The sequence below is a fragment of the Tauraco erythrolophus genome, chromosome 2 (assembly GCF_009769465.1).
Source record: "Tauraco erythrolophus isolate bTauEry1 chromosome 2, bTauEry1.pri, whole genome shotgun sequence".
NCBI classification, from domain to species: Eukaryota; Metazoa; Chordata; class Aves; order Musophagiformes; family Musophagidae; genus Tauraco; species Tauraco erythrolophus.
The window spans coordinates 6,687,075-6,693,532 of record NC_141466.1 but is presented as its reverse complement, the minus strand read 5'-3'; the positions used below and the strand labels follow the sequence as shown (position 1 = coordinate 6,693,532).

General features: G+C 38.4%; 1 long non-coding RNA gene across 1 annotated transcript; it reads left to right on the top strand.

The window, feature by feature from the left end:
• Positions 1–616: 616 nt before the first annotated feature.
• On the top strand, positions 617–2,373 carry LOC147529142 (uncharacterized). Its single transcript, XR_015222030.1, has 3 exons — positions 617–736; positions 1,632–1,704; positions 2,266–2,373. It is a non-coding gene; the product is annotated as an uncharacterized LOC147529142 (long non-coding RNA).
• Positions 2,374–6,458: the final 4,085 nt, after the last annotated feature.

The window sequence follows — 6,458 nt, the reverse complement described above, 5'->3', positions numbered from 1 at the left end:
GAAGGATGCGTGGAGGAGTGAAAGGCTAGGATTTCTAAATAACTTCTTTATATCATAGTCTTCAAAATCAGATTTTCCTTGTCTTATGAGTATCTTCTTAGCCTTTCATGACTCCCTACAGATGGCAACCCTGTTAATGCGATAGTTCTTTAAACTATAAGTCATGTTGTCTCTCTGTATTTAGTTTCCATTAAGCCTACTTTCTTGCATGTTTGCTGCTGAAATACCCTTTTCACCTTTTTCTTAGGTTTTTTAGTACAGCTCCTCATGATTGTTTCCCTAGATTCTTTTTTATCTAGAACCTAAACCAGATAAATTAATTCAAACAACAGTACTGCTCGAAGCTACTCTTCTTTTCGAAGAGAGACTCACACATAGTCTATCTACCTCTTTTGAAATCAATTTCAAACCTACTTCTGGGAACTTCTCTTTGAGAGAACCAACAAGTCTGCTTCTTTTAGCTCCATCACCATCTGAAGGAAAATCTTGTCTGTGCTAGTATTGTGAAGCAGTATGCTGTAACTCATTATGATAGTGGGTGCCAGGAAGAGCTACAGGTAAATCAGGAGTCATGAAAGACTATTTTGTTGCCCAAAAATGTGCTCGTTGCCAAACGGGTACCATACTTGACAACTTCCGATTGAATACCCATGCCCAATGCCAACATCCACGAACGCCAATGACCAATGCAGTACAATGCCAGTGTTTCAGTCCCAGACAGCAGTGGCCCCGAGCGGTATGTCCCAACAGTTTATGCCTCACTGCCTGATTAGAAAGAGAGAAATGTGTTTTATTACCTGCCTTTGATATAATTAAATAGTATCCCCTTATAGATGGTGTATTGTTTTTTTTCAAGTTTTCTGTCTTATTTTCCCCATTAAGTCCTTTTGTCACTGAACTTTTACGTGAGTTGCCCACCCAAACAATCCACTAATTTTATTTCAATGGAAGGAGCACAGCTTCAAGTGTTGCATATTCGCTGCATCGTAAATCAAATTGTTTCAAAATAGTCTCTCGCTCTGTCTTTGTGGCCCACCTTGCTCCCCTCAACATTGCCTGTTCATAATTATTTCTGATGAAATGCTAACTCTGGTTCACTTTCCTTCACTTCTCATTTGTTCTGTCTTTTTTTTTGTCTTGCATTTGTATTTGTTTTCTTGGAGAGCCCATTAGTAATCTAATTTCTAACTGGTCTCATAACCTTACTCCGGATACAGTGTTCACCACTCGCATATCCCCACTTTTTCTATGAGAAGGTGTGCCGGTTTTACCGATGTAATAGCGAGGGTATCCTAAATTAGTGGTGGCAGGGAACATGAATATTCACTTCTACTTTCAGTTCTGCGTCAATTTCTTGCCCACTTAATCTGAGCCCTTCCAAAATCCCATTCTGTCTTTCTTTCTCTCTCTCTGCAAGACCTACCGCATCTTAAATTTATCATGCAAATGTATTGGGCATAAACAAAGATGCATGTGTTGTAAATTGAGCAAACAGGTTTACTTTAAGTGGGGAATTTTGTTTGTAAGCTCTTCTGTTTAGTACGTCTTGTTAGAATTTTGTGCACGATGATGAAAAAAATTTTCTTCTTTTCCACCTTCTCCATATTGTCTGGTATTGCGGCCTCCAACAGCATCTTGAGTATAAGTGCAGATATAGAGACAATTGGAGAAATCTTGAAGAAGATTATCCCCACTTTGGAAGAGGTATGTCTCTTAACATTTGTTTCTTTTTAGAGGTAAAAGATCAGCTTTTAAAATAGGATAGTGCTGGATGATTTGCCACTTTTCAAATACAGAAATAAGAAAAGAAAAAAGCCTTTCAAAGAGAGTTATGGCTTTCAAACTACATGTTGGCATTTTTTTTGGTAGGGGACAGAGTGAGTCACTATGTATTAAATTAATATTTCGACCAGCCACCCCCCTTTCGAAGCATTTGCCTCCTGATTTGTTCAGTCCCCACTTAGAAGTAGTTGTAACTCATATCCTGCGTTGGCTTTGCAAATAAGAGTGTTTCGCTGTTGTATCTTCTTAAATCTTTGTAGAAAGTTGTGCAATATAATGTAATAAATGAGCAAACCCAGTTTAACCTCAGTTTATGTTGAGGTCAAGTGCTTAAATAGTTGTGATCCTATCAAAGGAAATAGAGGATTACAGTTTAGCAATAAATCAAGTCATACCATTGTGTTTGGAGAAAAACCCCAAATATTTTAAAATTTTTATGTGGCTAATATTTTATTCTTTTCCTTGTATGCGTCTTTCTTACAGTATCAACACTACAAAGGCAGCGACTTTGACTGCGAATTAAGACTTCTCATTCACCAGAGTTTGGCTGGAGGAATTATTGGTGTCAAGGGTGCTAAAATTAAAGAACTCAGAGAGGTACTCGTTTCCTGTTCTTCTGAGATTTGGTTTTAGTTTGGTCAACAAGGTAGTGTTTTGTGTTTGTAAGGGGCAAGTGTGAGTGTCTTCTGTGCAGTAATTCCTTCAGAAGAACATCCTGCATACATGATTTCCATGTTCTGAGATGGATCTGTGAGTTGCAGCTTAACTTCCTTGCAAACCCTCAGAAGTAAAGGCGTTATTGGTGATAGGGCCTAGGACTTCTTATCAAGCTTCTAAGCAACATTTATGGTAATGTCTTTAAAAAAAGGACTCTCAAGGGGTCGTCAGCCACTGGAATGGGCTGCCCAGGGAGGTAGTTGAGTCCCCATCCCTGGATGTGTTTAAGAATAGGGTGGATGAACTACTTAGGGATATGGTTTGGTGGGGATTAGGGACGGTTGGACGGGATGATCTCTAAGGTCTTTTCCAACCTAGAGATCTATGACTATGACTGTCTCTCTGAAGGGGAAGACTGATGTTCTTTGCAAGGCCAGCTCACGCGTATCCTCATCTGAAATATCAAAGATATGAGCATCACATTCAAGTGCCATGTCACAACATTCAACCCCATTTGGATGGCTGCCATAGAGTCCTGAAGCGTATGTCTCCATCAGACATCCTGTAGGATACTGTAACGGCCCAAATAGGTCAGTACCATTAAACTATCTAAGAAAAGGAAAGCTCCTCTGTTGGGGACTAGATCAAGTTCAATACCTATCACCAGGAGTTATAAAGGCTGAAGGCAGGTGTTTGGTTTATGCTCAGGAAATTCTCTAGTTGTGTCTAGCTTGACATACGAGCTTGTCCGGGCAGTCATTAGCTTGGCTACCAGAATAGGCTCTGACTTTTGCATGTCTTCTTTTCTCTTTGTTATTACCACTGCCAGCAGAGGAAGATGTATTTATAAGGCAGAATATATACACAGCTTCGTCATTTTACAGAACCAGTCGAAAATACTTTAACTAGATGATGTTTCATCATAAAAACTAATTAGTTACAATTCCAGGTTTTTGCAGGAATGGATCAGTTTTGACTCCATTTTGATTAAAAAGAATTGAGTTAAAGCCAGGCAAAAATACTTTGCCCCTAACCCAGTTTATCAGGGTTCAGGAATGCCTTGCTGTGTGGCAAGATAGCAAATAGAAAATGGTCTATCTCCTCTCAGATTCTGTCATCTGTAATCAGATAGCACTTGTGTTTATTGAAATTTTTCATTGTTTTTTGCTATAATGTTCACTGCAACAGTATTTTACAACTCGGCTAGCATCCACAAGTGTGAACAGTGTTCTGCCGCAACATAGTAATTTTGTTTAGCTTTTGTGAGCAGTCCGTCCCTACTTTGCTGAAAGATTGTAGAAAAAAAGCAGCAATTTTTCACTCTCTTTGTAGCTAGACGTATGTCTGCACATATGGAACAGTTGTTTATCTACTTGCAGATCTCAGTTATAATTTTGGGGCAGTTGATCAGTTCTAATATTCTGGCTACAGGCTTCTACTGTGGAGATAATTTTGTTCTTAATGCTCTGCATCTTGAGTCTTTTTGCTTCTGGCAGTGCATATACTTATCTCATCTTCGTAATTCCAGTATTCTTGCGAGGCCTGTGCAACATCTCCTCTATTTTCTGACCATCTCAACAGAGGCTATGCAGCCATGCATTTCTGCCAGTATATAACTGCTTTATATATATATAAAGTATATAACTTTTGCAATTCTTCCCAGTTCTGCTGGTAAAACAGCTTTGTAGCTTTGCTTATGCTTCCAGGTGAGTTGAAGATCGTGTTAACTTGCCATATTTTCATGCTCAAAGATTGGCTTTGCTTAAAATTCAGCTGTGCACGTCAGTGACTTGTCTGAACGGCATCTGTGTAGTTTTGGTAATAAGAGCAGAGTGCCTCAGAGTTCGGGTGTATGGCTCTCAGTAATCTCAGTGATTATGAATCACTAATGATCTCTTTTTCCTCAAGCATAATGCTTAAGCGTTTAACATACGTAAACACCATTGCACATGTTTTTTATGTGAAAGGTCCTGGGAGTTTACAAATTCTGATAGGCTCTTTATTAATTAATACCTGTAGGTCTGTGCTCATACTGGATCACCTTTTGTTTACTGCCCTCTGTGAAAGGGTAACAAGTATCATATCACAGTTTCCCTTTTTTTTGGTTGAGATTCATTTCCTTGCCTCTTGATGGAAGGAATGAGATCTTTGTGTTCCTATACCAGAAAGTGAAAGGTATCTCTGAAAATCCTACTAGGATGTGTCTTACTGTCAGAAATAAGTAGTACCTTCCACTAGATCAGATTGCCCAAAGTCTCATCCAACCTGGCCTTGAACACCTCCATGGATGGGGCATCTACAACTTCTCTGGGCAACCTGTTCCACTGCCTCACCACCCTCTGAGTGAAGAATTTTTTCGTTAGATCTAATCGAGATCTCCCCTCTTTCAGTTTAAAGCCATTGCCCCTTGTCCTGTCACTACATGCCCTTGTAAAAAGTCCCTCTCCAGCTTTCTTGTTAGGACCCCTTTAGGAACTGGAAGGCTGGGATAAGATCTTCCTGGAGTCTTCTCTTCTCCAGGCTGAACAGCCCCAACTCTCTCAGCCTGTCTTCATAGGTGAGGTGCTCCAGCCCTGAGATCATCTTCATGGCCCTCCTCTGGACCCGCTCCAACAGGTCCTTAAATTGGGGATCCCGGAGCCAAATGCAGTATTCCAGGTGGGGTCTCACGAGAACTGAGACTGAAATACTCTTCAGTCGTAGGTATATAATAGTCGTATCTCTTTAGTAATTTGTTTACACTGTTTGGGAGTTGCTTTGCTTCACTGAATGACAGGACATCATGAAGGTTTGTTACTTTAGAGAGGAAGCCTTTTTTCATGTGCTTAACTACTCCTACTACATTTATTAACTCATATTATATTCATTATATTCATTAACTGCTCTTATTATATACATGTTCCGTAAGTTCATTTACTTAGGAAATCATATTGAAGGCAGATGATGTTGTGAGTCAGTCAGTTTACTCAGTTTGAGATACAGTGTACTTGAGGATTGAGTCCTTCAAAAATATTTTGCTAATTTTTAGCTATTTTGCTGCTGCTATGGCAGACCATATTGTTCTCGTGGATAGTTTTTTTGTTTTGCTTGCATATCTATAACACTAATCACTTCTCTCAGATTTAATCTATTCAGGTTCGTTCATTTCCTTTTTTTTTTTTTTTCTGGAAACAATGACTTTTGCACAATTTTCTTATTCTTCCATGTTCTTCTATTTGTGATTAATGTTGCTCCTATGGTCGTCTTAAATTTGATTCGCCATTACTATACATAGATACATCGTCATGCTAGAATGCCCACTTTTGGGAAAATCTCTACCACAGTACTGTGAATGGAATACAGGTCATATGAGGTCCTAATATGGCTCCAGGAAATGGAAGGGAAATTACTTTTTAGAGCTTTACCCAGGATGATTTTGAACCATGTTTGTGTTTAAATGTTGATGATGAAATCAGCATAAATATATTCATATTTAAATATTTTAAAAATATTTAAAATTGGTTGTCTTCTGAATTTCTGCCTCCCCTCCCACCACAATAATTCCTAAACATTATTACTTTCCAGTTTTTAGGTGAAATTGCTAGAGATAAATTGCTGTTAATTATCAAAATATAGGTAGGTGCTACCAGGGATTTCTAAACATGTAGCTGCTGGGTTAACAGAAAATGACTGCAGCTTCTGACTGTAGCTAGCCTTTTAGTTATTAGCTTTAAACCTGGACTTTTGGAGTAAATACTGGTAGATTGTGAATTAAACAAGTTTCGAGTGGTTTAAATAGAATAAGGAAGAGACAATGTTAAGGGGCATTTTGGTATCTAAAATAAAAAAAAAAACACTATTAAGTAGTAATTTTAATATTTCATTATTGGCTATAGTGTACTCAAAGAGAAAAAAAATGTTGTTGTGAATACAAAAAAAAACCTTTTGGATGCTGACAATTTCTATATGACAGCATTAAATTAATGCCAGATATAAGGATTTGATCCATCTAGAATGTCAGTGGAGTTCATATATATAGA